The sequence below is a fragment of the Acipenser ruthenus genome, chromosome 3, assembly GCF_902713425.1.
Source record: "Acipenser ruthenus chromosome 3, fAciRut3.2 maternal haplotype, whole genome shotgun sequence".
Classification (NCBI taxonomy): Eukaryota; Metazoa; Chordata; class Actinopteri; order Acipenseriformes; family Acipenseridae; genus Acipenser; species Acipenser ruthenus.
Genome location: NC_081191.1, coordinates 12652439 through 12665264, shown reverse-complemented (window position 1 = coordinate 12665264; position 12826 = coordinate 12652439).

Sequence of the window (12826 nt, the reverse complement as noted above, 5' to 3'; positions counted from 1 at the left end):
CGTGGGCTTCAAGACTATTTTTGATGTATAGCCCTACCCCTCCGCCTCTTCTGTCCTGCCTATCTTTCCTATACAGTGTATACCCACTAATATTATATTTGTCTCCATCACTCTCGGATAACCAAGTTTCTGTAACACCTATCATAGACTTATAGCATTTAGACAAATACATTTAATGGCTATCTTACCTGAGTTGTTGCCCTTGTTTTGATGCAGGCTCCTTTCTCTTTTTTGTTTATTTCTCCCCCTTCCTTTCTAGTTTAAATGCTTCTGAACCTCCTTGAGGATCCTTTCTCCTAGTAGATTGAGTCCCTTTTTATTTAAGTGCAGTCCGTCCCGCTATATAGATAGTCCTTGTAGGTGAAGCCTTCCTGTGTGCACCACGATTTCAGCCATGCATTTAGATTATTTATTTCCAGCTGTCCATATAGTCCTTTGCAAGGTGCCAGCAGTATCCCAGAAAAGACCACAGTTTTGGGCTTGTCTTTTAATTTCCTTCCTAGCTCTCTGAATTTGTTTTGCAGGGATCTTGATCTGTCTCTTCCAATGTTGTTTGTACCGATGTGGATGATTCCTACCGGGTCATCTCCTGTTCGTTCTAGGAGCCTGTCCACGTTCTCGGTGATGTGCGTGACAAAGGCTCCCGGAAGGCAGTACACTGTTGTTGTTAGTGGGTTCAGACTGTGTACTGAACTTGCTGTGTTTCTCAGTATGGAGTCCCCGACAATAATGACCTCCCTTTTTTTTGCTGCCTGGCCAGCACCATTTATGGGGTCCTGGATGTTGTTCCTTTCGTTCTCTTGATGCTGGTTTTGATCATCTAAATTTTGAAGTGGGTCCAAATTGTTTGACATTTTGATTTCAGGTGTTTGTGTTTGAATACGTTTCTTTTTTCCCTGTCTCTGCCTATCAGAACCCAGCTGTTTCAACCCTCTTCTATTTCCCTGGTGGCTTTCTGTCTGTTAGGGGAGCAAACTTCCAAGAATTTTGGGTGTGCCAGCTCCACAAACTCCTGTTGCTCTGTCATTTTGTGCAGCTCCATTTCTATCATAATTACTCGTTGAAGCAAGTCCTGGATCTTGCAGCACTTCACACACACTTGGTTTAGCTCTGCTGGGTTTTCTCGGATTTCCCACATCATGCAGGTGTCACAGATTACTGGCTTGAAGGCCATGTTAATTATTATTATATTTTTGTCGGTTTAAGTTTAGTTTCTGCAGCTGTCCACCTGCTTTCAAACTGCCTCTAAACTGCTCTGCACTTTTCCACGAAACACTTCTCCCTACGCAGCCGCTCTCCACGCTGCCACTGTTTGAACTGCCTTGCCTTTGTGTATGTGCCTGTTCGTGCTTTGTTAGTTCCCCAACCTTGTCTCAGAACAGCACTGAGTTTGAATCTGAAAGTAAACAGCTGGTCTGAGTTTCAGCTTGTTATCAGAAAAAGACACGCAGCTGTTTGAATTTAGCTGCAGTAATTTCCCAATTTACTGTGTTTTCTGATTAACCCTTTGCGGTCCATTCAGCACCTGTCAGGCGCCTCAGGTCCAATTTATTTTCATACGTGCCGTTTATTTTACACACGCTGTTTAAAAGTAATTTTATTCACAGTAAAACAGGTTTAAAGGGCACTGCATATCAACAGGACACTCAGTACTGCATCTCCAGCCCCACCCCACCCCTTGTTCGCTGTATTTATCACATACCTCTTCATAGTCGTGCATACTGATAAATCATCTCCTGATCACTCGTTTTATCACCAAACTCCTCAATAACGCGATCCAACATCAGACATCAGACCGGAAAGGGAATATTGTAATGTCGGACCTGGTCCGACATAGGACCACAAAGGGTTAAAGCAGTTAACGATTACATTTCTCTTTACTTACTCTAAACTGCTCTGCACTTTTCCATGAAGCACTTCTCCCCATGCAGACCCACACTGCCGCTGTCTGAACTATTACTAAATTTCTATTACTAAATGGAATAAGTCTGAGATAGTAGAAAAGAGTTGGATAGTTTTATCATGGTTGGTAATTGTTGGGGCAAGCCTTTGCTGAGGACACATGCAACTGAAGACAATGTATAAAGAATAAAATGGTGTGGATAAAAAAACACCCTCAATTAAATCAAGTTATTTTTCACTGAAGATGGAAACCAGATTAACTTTTGTGTTTATATTAAGCAGGCTTGCATTATTAACTGTTTGAAAACTTTTCAAAATGGCAGCTAAATTTATTTTCCTTTCAGAATCTAGTTACTTTGTTGAAATTCATGTATTTTCTCACATAATTGAAATCACACATAATGTGTGAGCTGCACTACATGCTGAATCTTGACTAGCCAAAATAGAAATAAAAAAATAAAAAATGACCACTGTTATGCATTCACAAGACAGAATTTAGTGATCAGGAACAGAACTTTATTGTTACAACCAAACACACCCACAGGTCTCTCTAACTCCTTTACGACTGCCATCAAAACCCAGCTGCCTCAATTTATGGTAGCTATTGCGACAGTCCATAATGTAACAGCAGTGATGTACTACTGCAGGTTCAAAAACTGAACATAACCACCTCCACCCCCCTTCTCAGTTTTTTTTGTTGTTCTCAGTCACATAGTCTCTCATCCAAGCAAATGGGTCTCTGACCCTTTGAGGTTGGTCAGGCATCGGATGTGGGACAGGAGGGTCAGGGTCATCCAAGTTGCGGTTGGAGTGGGAAACTTGCGCAGACGATTTGCATCCCACCAAGACCCATTCTGAAGGCAATAGGTAGCTGGCCCTAACTTGTTCTCCACCCGAAGCGGGGAGGACGAACGGGGTTGCAGTTTGCTGTGGCAACAGTCGTACTTGACGTGCACCTAGTCGCATTCCTTCAAAAGTTGTCTACTTCGCTCTGTGAGATTGGTCATAATGGACCTTCATCCACTGCTGCTGGGCCTGTACATGGGGCCATGTTGCTGAAGGGGTGGCCTGATTTGTGGTGAAGCTGAGGCAGTCCAAAGAAAGTTAAAATTTCCTTCCCAACATAAGGAAAGCTGGCGAGACCCCTGTGGTTGTGTGTTTGGTGACTTGGAAATGCAGGAGAGTGTGAAGGAAGGCGGCTTCAAACTGACAGCCCTCAGTCAGTTATACATGCATGTCATTCTTAAGAGTCTGGTTAAAACCTTCCACTACCCCGTTGGCCTGTGGGAGGTACACAGACATCCTGATGTGCTTAATAGCATGTTCCTTTAAATAGGTGGTGAACTTCGCTGAGATGAACTGGGGCCTGTTGTCTGTAGTGATTATGCTCAGTAAACCCCACCTTAAGAGCAAAGTGTCAAGGCTACGGTAATGGCCTGGGTGGTGGTTGAAGTCAAGGGCAGTGCTTCGGGCCACTTGGAGTGGAGGTCATAAACTACCAGCAGGTAACGGGCATGATCTGGAGCCCCATGTAGCTCTCCACATATATAGACTTGCAGATGCTCCCATGGCCACTGTACTGGGGACTGCTGAGGAGGCAAGCTGTGCTGTCCTTGACTAACAGCTTGTTGTCAAGGTTGAGGTTGGGCCACCAGATGGTATCTCTACAATGCTGGTTGTTTAAGCTTTACCATGCCCACATGTCACTTGTGCACCATATGTAGCACCCGAGTTCTCAGGGTCTCAGGAATCTGTGTGCGATGGCCCCTAGCAATACACACATCTTCCCAGCAGGACGGTTCATCTCACACCCTAAAGAACGGAAGCAGCCTACCTTCCACCTGGGCCAACCCTCTCTGACATAAGAGTGGAGGGTCTCAAACAGCTCATCCACCTGTGATGCTTGCCATAACTCTTGCATGGAGACAGCAGTGTTTAATGGGCCTTACACTAGTTGCACCAATTCTGGTTCCTCATCTATTGCTTGATGTACTAGTGGTAGTGGTAAAACAGCCCGCAACAGGAGATCAGCAACAGTGTTGTGGTGTCCTGGGCTGAACTCCAAGGTGAAGTGATACTGATTAAGGCAATCAGGAACGAAACTATCTGGGGGACAGACTGGGGATCAGGGAGATTCAGAATGGCCTCCACATGAGACAATATTGCTGTGATGCTACGGCTGGAGAGTTTTAATTTACAGGCTTCTGCTAATGCAGCCTCCACTTGTTTCCCTATAGCTAACGCTTTTTCTAATGTCAAATCGTCTGATTCTAACAAGTATTTCCCTCAGTTGTGCGGGATGTTTTTTCAATAAGCTGATCTCTAATGAGCTTGTCTTTTATAGCGCCAAATTTACAGTGTTTTACTATCTTCCACAACGATGAAACAAATTGACATACTGACTCACCCTATCTCTGAGCTCTTTGCCGAAATTGGAAACGATGCATGACACGCTCTGACAGGAGCTGAGTGGTCTGACTGTGCTGCGATAGCTGCCTCAAAGCTATCATCCGTGGGCTGCAAAGTGGAAAACACGCACTGGCCTTCAGTGCCCAGACAATGCAGTAAGATGGCCTGTCTTCTGGGGGCCACAACATCTTGTAGATTCAGAGCAAACAGGTACATCTGAAAAGAATCAATCCAGCGGCTGCACAGAACAGGTGGTTTGCCTGGGACTGATAGGAACGGAGCGGGTGGAGGCAAGGTAAATTATCCCATCCACTTCGCCAAAATGTCATGTATTCACAAGACAGAATTTATGGTCAGGAAAGGAACTTTATTGTTACAACCAAATGGACACACATGTCCCACTAACTATTTTACGACTGCCGTCAAAACCTAGGTGGCTCAATTTACGGTAGCTATTACGACAGTCCATAACGTAATAGCAGTGTTGTACTACTGCATTAGTTTTAAAACTGAACATAACAACCACCAACTCCAAAGTGGTTTTCTGTCTGGAAAACAAGTATTTATTTATTTATTTATTTTTTTGTGCAACATAATGTGAATTAAATGCTTAAGGTGTATAGCTTTAAATTAGTCAAAACCCAATCAGGAAACAAGTAATGGAAATTAAAGGCTTGCCTGTGATCTTACTAGAAATTATATAGCACTGAATGTTACGTACAATGAGTGTTTTTTATTATATATGGGCTCTATTCCTGGCATATTTCATTCATCTTTACCATTTCGTTTAAATTCCTCCATGTTGGTCAACATGTGTTAAAGTTATGCTTTCTGTGCCAAGAGGAAATCATTTCACTAACCGAGATTATCATTTTTCTTTGACTACCTAATATTACCTTAGTCCAAGAACTGTACTAATCCAGGTATGTGAAACCACCCCTATAATTTGTTTTTAATTGAGTTCTAACAGGAAAGATACTCTTGAGGCCAGCTCTATAATGTTGAAGCTTTTAGACACGTTTCAAAATAACAGAACATCACTATATAGAGCTTTTACAACTTTATGAGCTGAACGTTTTCCAGCTGATGTCAAGATCTGTTTGAAGAGAACAAAGAGAACAGGATTCTATTTGAGGCTTTCAGGATTCAATTAAATGTATTTAATTCTGGATTGCAGGTTTCCTGTTAACTAAAATTGCCCTATTTCCATTATAAGCTGTTCATGTTATTCTTATTATCTGATTATCAAATCATTACCTCACAATCAATCTTTTCTCCAGCCTGTGCCAGGTGTGTGTCATAGATATTATGGATGTGGTTATTCATGGGACTACAAACATTAATCAGTTACACATACAGTACACAGAGGAAATGCAACATTGAAAAAACACTCATATTGTAATTGCTAATACTGCTAAAAATACAAACGCAGTATAATCACGTTTATTTTATAGTAAGATACAACAAATCGTATACATACCAATCATTGTTAGTCTCCTAGGCAAACACCACACATTAACGTATTATTTAACCATTTTATTCCATTGATTGGCGTTTTTCTTTTTCTAAGAACCCGATTAACAAATGTATTTCAAACATTCAATAGCTATAAATCAAGAAAAACAACAAGTCCACATTCATGTGTGCTCTAATACTCCCGTTTCTTCACCTGTTTCCTCTCACCGGCCAATCCCTTACCGGAAACTATATCCTGTTTTCAAAAAGTGCGTTCATCAACTAATTAAGAAACAAGGACCCGTCTTTTTTAAAGGGATACACACCTAAAATCAAATTTAACACAAAACACAAAATAAACAGGAAAATCGGCTTAAATAATTTTATATATGTGTGTATCTTTTTTTTTTTCTTCCATTCAGAACGTGCTCGCAAGGTACTAAATGCTATTTGCATTCTGCATTAAGCACTGTTGGGATTATTGTGAGATATGCGCACGAGAACTTTTAAAAATGTGAACTTTCGGTATTATAAATGAGATGTATTTTTAAAACATCAAAACACATCTCAAAATAATGCAACATTCAGTATGACACCGTACTTAATACTTTTAGATGTGTTTTGCATACGGATTGGCTAGCAGTAAAGTACATAAATATTTCGGTTTTGAGGTGGCTGATGATGGCATGGAATAGTCAAACAATAAAACAAGACCTCGTTTCTCTCCATGGATATTGTGAAGCAAAGCACCACTAAGTTAAAGTAAGTTATTGCTTTTCTTATGTTAATGTCTATATGTTTCATATTTCAATTGTGTTATTATATTTTTCTGTGTTTTGGATGACTTCGATATTATTATGTGCCAATGTGTTGTACATGTCTTTCTCAAGGGAGCATGTGTTTGAATCAAAACATTGGAAGTACTTAGGTTTTTGACTGCAAGACAACTACTATTTATTATTTATATTCAAATCCATGATTTATTCTTACACGATGTAATGGTGTTCTCTCTCTCTCTCTCTCTCTCTCTCTCTCTCTCTCTCTCTCTCTCTCTCTCTCTCTCTCTCTAATATATATATATAGTGATGTAGTGTCCTGGCCAAGGCTGGTCTGCACCCATTTAATATGACCCAGCAAGACTGGTCTGGACCCATTAAATATGACCCAGACACAAGAACTCGCAGTTTAAGCACTTCTGCACACTTTTTATTATTTACCAGAACAAAACCAAACCAACAAAATAAACCAATCTCCACCAAGCAGTGGCGTGCGGTCAGGACCTTCAAGGTATTCTCTGCTGACCAGATAGTGCCAAGTAAACCGTCAGTCAAATGACATTACGTTGCCTCACTCACTTGCGTACAGTGTGCTTGCTTATACTATGAAACATACTATTTGTTAATTTGTCTGACGCCTTTATCCAAGATGACTTACAGGGTTTACTAGAGGTTTTTTAAGAGTCTAGGGGTTTCCTGAAGGGGATGTGATCAGCCAATAAGAGATCTGCATTTCCCCTGCATACGTCTAAAACAACGACCAAATGCTAGAAAAAAAACAGTTGAGGGTATTCTCCGTTTCAGTTGAAGGTCTTGAGTGAGTTTAACCAATAGGCGAGTTGAAGAATGTCCTTTTTTTTTTTAGACAGGCAACCAATCAGGAGTGAGCAGAGGCGGGCCAAAAATCCCCCAGGGTATTCTCTGCCTCACTTGAAGGCCCTGCTTTAGCAACCAATGGGAAAGTCAAAGCTCTGACAGCAACCCCAAAACATGAATATTACTTGGAGATTGTTAAAAAAGGGAGATATACACCACATATCCCCGAGCTGACACAGGAAGGGAAAGGATATACTCTGCGAGTCAACTGATGCCCAAGATCAGTATGTGTTACACATTGTATTTGTTTAGCAAGGTGAACAAGCATCTGAGGTAGAACTGAAAGAGGTCCTTGCAGATACACTTTACCTACAGGCTGTTAATTACAACACCGTTTCGCAGGCTATGGTAAAGTGCTTGAATAACTTTGATGTTGATTTTGACGGTGTCAGTGCATTTATCTCTCTATTTGCTGTTAAAAAAATAATAATAATCTGTACACATAATTTGTAAAATAGTTCCATGCACATTCCGTGAAATATGAGACTTTACCCTTGACACTGCTGCGAATTAAAAGAAAAAAAATCTGTGATTTTCACAGGGCCTTAATCATACATAATCATTGTAGGTCCCCTTCCAATGTATTTACTATATTATTTTTAGAAATTAGAAGCCTACGGAAGATGTAACCCTTTAAAAAACTAAAATTGGTCTGGTACACATACAAATAAAGGCTAGGAAAATTCTGTTCTTCTAGCTCACAGACACATCTCATTTAGTGCATTGAACATTTAACCAATAGTATGTGTATTGGTTGCAATTTCAAAGAAATCCAGCCATGCAGTTATTATTACAGTTGTGGTTGGTTTCCTCAATGCAGTCTCATAGTCTATCCCCTCCAGTAACACAGTGATACAGATAGTACTACGAATAGTCAGTATGTTTGTAGCCTTGAATATAGTAACTTCTTATAAGTTTTCCATTACCTAGAATTTTTGGATTGAGATTTAATTAGGGATTCTGATTTTCTGTGTTTTCCGCCAACTTTTCTACTCTCCTTTAAAAAAATCAATTGATACATGTTAAGCCTTTCATGTATCTCAATCACAACTGAGAAATTTGTTTCTAGTTAATTGAAACCTTTTGGCCATAGCTGTAGGTTTCGTTTTCAGCTAAGGCAACTGCTGCACAATCTTGTTGAAAATGCAAGTATCTGAGAAATAAGAAAAGAAAATACATTACAGCAGATGAGCGTCCTTCAACTTACCCACAGAAAATGATGCAGACGATGGAAAGCTGCCTTGGTTTACATCTTTTAATCTTTTACCTGCTTTATTGTAATGGCATCTGTAGTGGTTGGTAAATAAAGAGTAATAATGGATATTGTTTTAAATCAGATTACCTAATACTGTTGAACACTGTGAATGCATTACACAGCAAATATAGCATCAAAAGATAGATTGTTGTTGTTATCTTTTCATGTAATTAAAGTACAGATAGGGTCCTTGTGGCAAAGTGGGTAAGTGCGTGCAGGTGAATGTAATGCAGCAGTGCAGAATAAAACAGACAGACAATTATATTCAGGCGCAAGGGTATTTATTGATTAACAATGTCCAGAGCCTTATGGCAAACACCTGTAAATAATAATGTTGGAGTGACACAGCGGAGTGTAATTATAATCCCCAGGTTTGACCCGCAACCAAAAAGTCCCGTTCTTTATACACCCACACGAAACACAAAACACAAACACAGTTAACAGTGAGTGATTATTAGTGCTCGTGGTGCAAAGACAGTTCTCTGTGAACAAGGGGAAGTGCTGGTGTCCGTGTTTGATGCCGGCTGAGTAGCGGAAGCTCCGGATCATGTTAGCAGTCTAAAATAACAAACAGACAGTTTTTACTTTGACAAACGAAACACAACACTCACGTTCTTTTTGATTTCACAGGCTTTTGTTTCCTTCTAGGTTTTCGCTCTAACCATTTACAAAGGAACAGATTGCTTACACTACGACTCCTATATACCCTCCCCCATGACCCCTAGGTTAATGAGCGCATCCGCTCCTCCAATCCGCGGATGCCACGGCGTCTCCCGTCCGGGTCATTGAGTTTGGGTACCGTAGCTCCGCCCCTTTTCTAGATGGACGACTTCCACCTAACCCAAGGAATAAATTGTCATGCCATTTAATCCAGGGTACTCTGTTCCCTTTACACAGCACCCTCACAGGTCATGAGGGAGATCTAACACCAAGAATCATTTGATCTCTGTCACAGTCCTACAGAAAGTTTATAGGATCTTCTAAGTTTTATATTGCCTTTAATGCAGTATGTATTAATCAATCCCTTACACAATGCAGTGCCTTTTTATTAAAATAATAACTGAAAAACTGCTTCACTGTTCCACTAACTTACTACAAGATACAACCATAACCACTACTGTGTAAGACAACAGCTCCCTGCAGGTATCACTGGTACACTGCAGGGAACAGAAACAAAAAAGGAAGGTCTGTGCCACTGTAACTGTTCCTACATATTTGTTTGATCTGAAATGAACAAGACAATGTTTCAAACCTGTCACATCCATTTAAATTTGAAAGCAGCACATTTCCAAATATGTGTAATTAAGCTTCATGTTCTGGTGTCATTTAAACCACATAGTATCTGTCATCCCTTTGTGATAAAGACACGTGAAAATGTAAGGTAGAAGAATTGTTGCAGCTGTCTGTTGAACTAATGGGTTACACTTGTCAAAAATGACTCAACACAGTAAAAGCCTGTATAAACCCCCCCCCCAAAAAAGAGAGACTTAGACCCCGTTCAGCTTGCGATTTGAGGCGGCCCAGGGCCTTTTCCTATATGTGAACGCTCCAAAAAAGGAACGGCAGTCCTGGGCCGGCCCAGATTTAGGCCGCTGTTTCGATACGGCCCAGGGCCTGCAATCCGGGCCTTTCGTATCACATGGTTACGTAACTCAGTAGACACTTTGACGCGCATGAAAGGTAAATAGAAAGCTGAATTCTGTGCTAGGCAAGATGGAAGTGGTTCAGTGTTGAATGGTAATTATTTCTACATCATACAACTTAAATAAAAAAAAAATCTATATATTAAATCTAGCGGGTTAACGTTCAGGTTGTTTCTTTCACATAATATACGAGCTGCAGTGCAATCATAATTATGCTTAACTTGTCACAATTACATTTTCTTCCTGTTATTTAGTAACTAAGCGATAAATATAAAAACTGCAGGATTGTGGACCTCAATAATGATCAATAATGGTGCTGGCGACTTGGCATATACAGCCACTGTTGTTTATTTTGCACGCAAGGATATACATTGCTACAGAACTGTGCCTCTTTACATTAAAATGCAGATCATTTCTTTTAGCTGCTTGCTTTTACACACACATAAAACACTGTTCTCATCCATGATGCACCATGTGAGGATGAGACCCTCTCTGTAATATTTCAATGCCTGTTATTGAGATTATTATTGTTCATGTTTTTCTACTGGTGCTACAGCAGTAGTTTATTATGTATCATGCATGTTGTTCAGCAAAGTGTATTTGGTATGTGACGGTGTATTGCTGTATTTAGATTACAGCGCTTCCCTTAATGAAGTTGTCGTTTACATGTGGGACAAGGGTTTTGTTATATAGCCATATGTTCAGTAATCTTCTAAGATAATAATAATGATAAAATAACGAGTAAATGATAGAATAGTTTAACGATCGTATTTGTAAACAAAACAAACACGGTATTCATGCATGTCAAACAAATATGTATAAATGAGAAGAAACATGTGTAATGTATTTAATGTTATTTAATGTTATTTGCTTAGGAGGGAGCAGTCGTACTATTAGGTGGTCAGTCGTGAGTTTGTCTTGTGAATGTCAGTCATTGTGTACAACCTGATAGTCATTGGCAATCTGAGTGAAGTATTCATTGCAAAATAAATATGTAGGGCATCTTCAGTTTTTATTAATTGTATTTTTCAAGGCTTTCGTTTTTGATATACTGTATGAAATTAGTGTTTTCGGTTACTTTCCAAAATGCTTGAGCGTTTTTTTGTTTTTTTTCTGTCAACATATGTATAGTACTAACTTTACAGTACTTGCACGCTTAAGTTGTACCTTCTTTCCTTTGTTGTCTTCCACAACGAAATCCCTATGGTCATGGGCACTTTCTTCTGGGGTTTTTGTGTGTAGGCATTTTTGTACATTTTTAAATCCCGCTAACAAGCCTCCAATCCTGATTGTAATCTAATTTTAAATTTTGCGAGGGGAGTCTCCAATAGAAATGTAGGAATGTGTTGTCACTCAGTAGTTGGGGCGGGTTTAAAGTATTCAGAACAAATCACTGACAGGGTCAAGTCAGGAAGGTGGGACATTGCCCAGCAGCACTGGGAAATGTATTTATTATTATATTTGTAGTAGGTTTTATTTTTTAATGGGAAAAGGGTAGAGTCAACGTGAATTGATTAACCATTTCCACGGTTTTTCTGGTCTATTCTGGTGTTTATTGGCTATCCACCAATTTCATTTTTTGTATCGGGGGTGTTTTATCGGCTTTTATCGGTTAAAACCGAAAATCAGAAGCCGTATAAATATGTATACCTGTCAACACTAGCAAATTGCTGTTTCCCGCATTCTAAATGCCTCTGTGTTCTTAAGAGAATAATGAGATTGTGGGTGGGGGTAAGCTTGGACCGTCACCCCGTTACACACCATAACAGTTAGCCAAATAGTCAATATGTTTTTTTTGTTTTTTTTTTATATATATACCATAGAGTTGCTACTGTGCTGCATTGAAAAAATATATATTAATAAGAAACATCTTCTACAAAAGGACTACTGTATATTCCGGTAGCTCTTCCATTCTGAGTGCAGGCTATCGTTCCATAAAAATAAAAAAAGCAGTTCGCCACATTTTAGGCCTGCTTTTCAGTCACATATGTGAATGTGCAAAGGCACCTTAAAAACGCAAATGTGAACGGGGTTGCAGACCTAAATATGGAGCGGCCCAGTAGTGTGAACGGGGTCTTACTTTGTATCTGCTGTAAAAGAATGAACTCCTGCTGTGGCACATACGTTATCGTAAACATTAATACAAAAATGTCAAGTTTGTGTAATAGTATATGTTTTTAATAAAGCATTTTCCTTGTGCCCATTATTGATACACACAGCACAATTATTTTTAATGTTTAGCATATGGTTGCAGTTATAAAATGTGCTGCTTTGAAGTAACGCCAGTTTTCCTAATAAGCCTTGTATTTTGATCCTACCTGTGTTAAGTCACCCACCCACTACCTCTTTTAACTAGAAGAAAATGCACTGAAAAGCAAATCCAGAGATTTTTAATGTAAACACGGTTTGGTTTATAACCACACACACACATATATATAATACACACACAACACAACACAGACAGACATGATTTCCACGCTGACACAGGAATGAAGCTAACACTGTGTGTA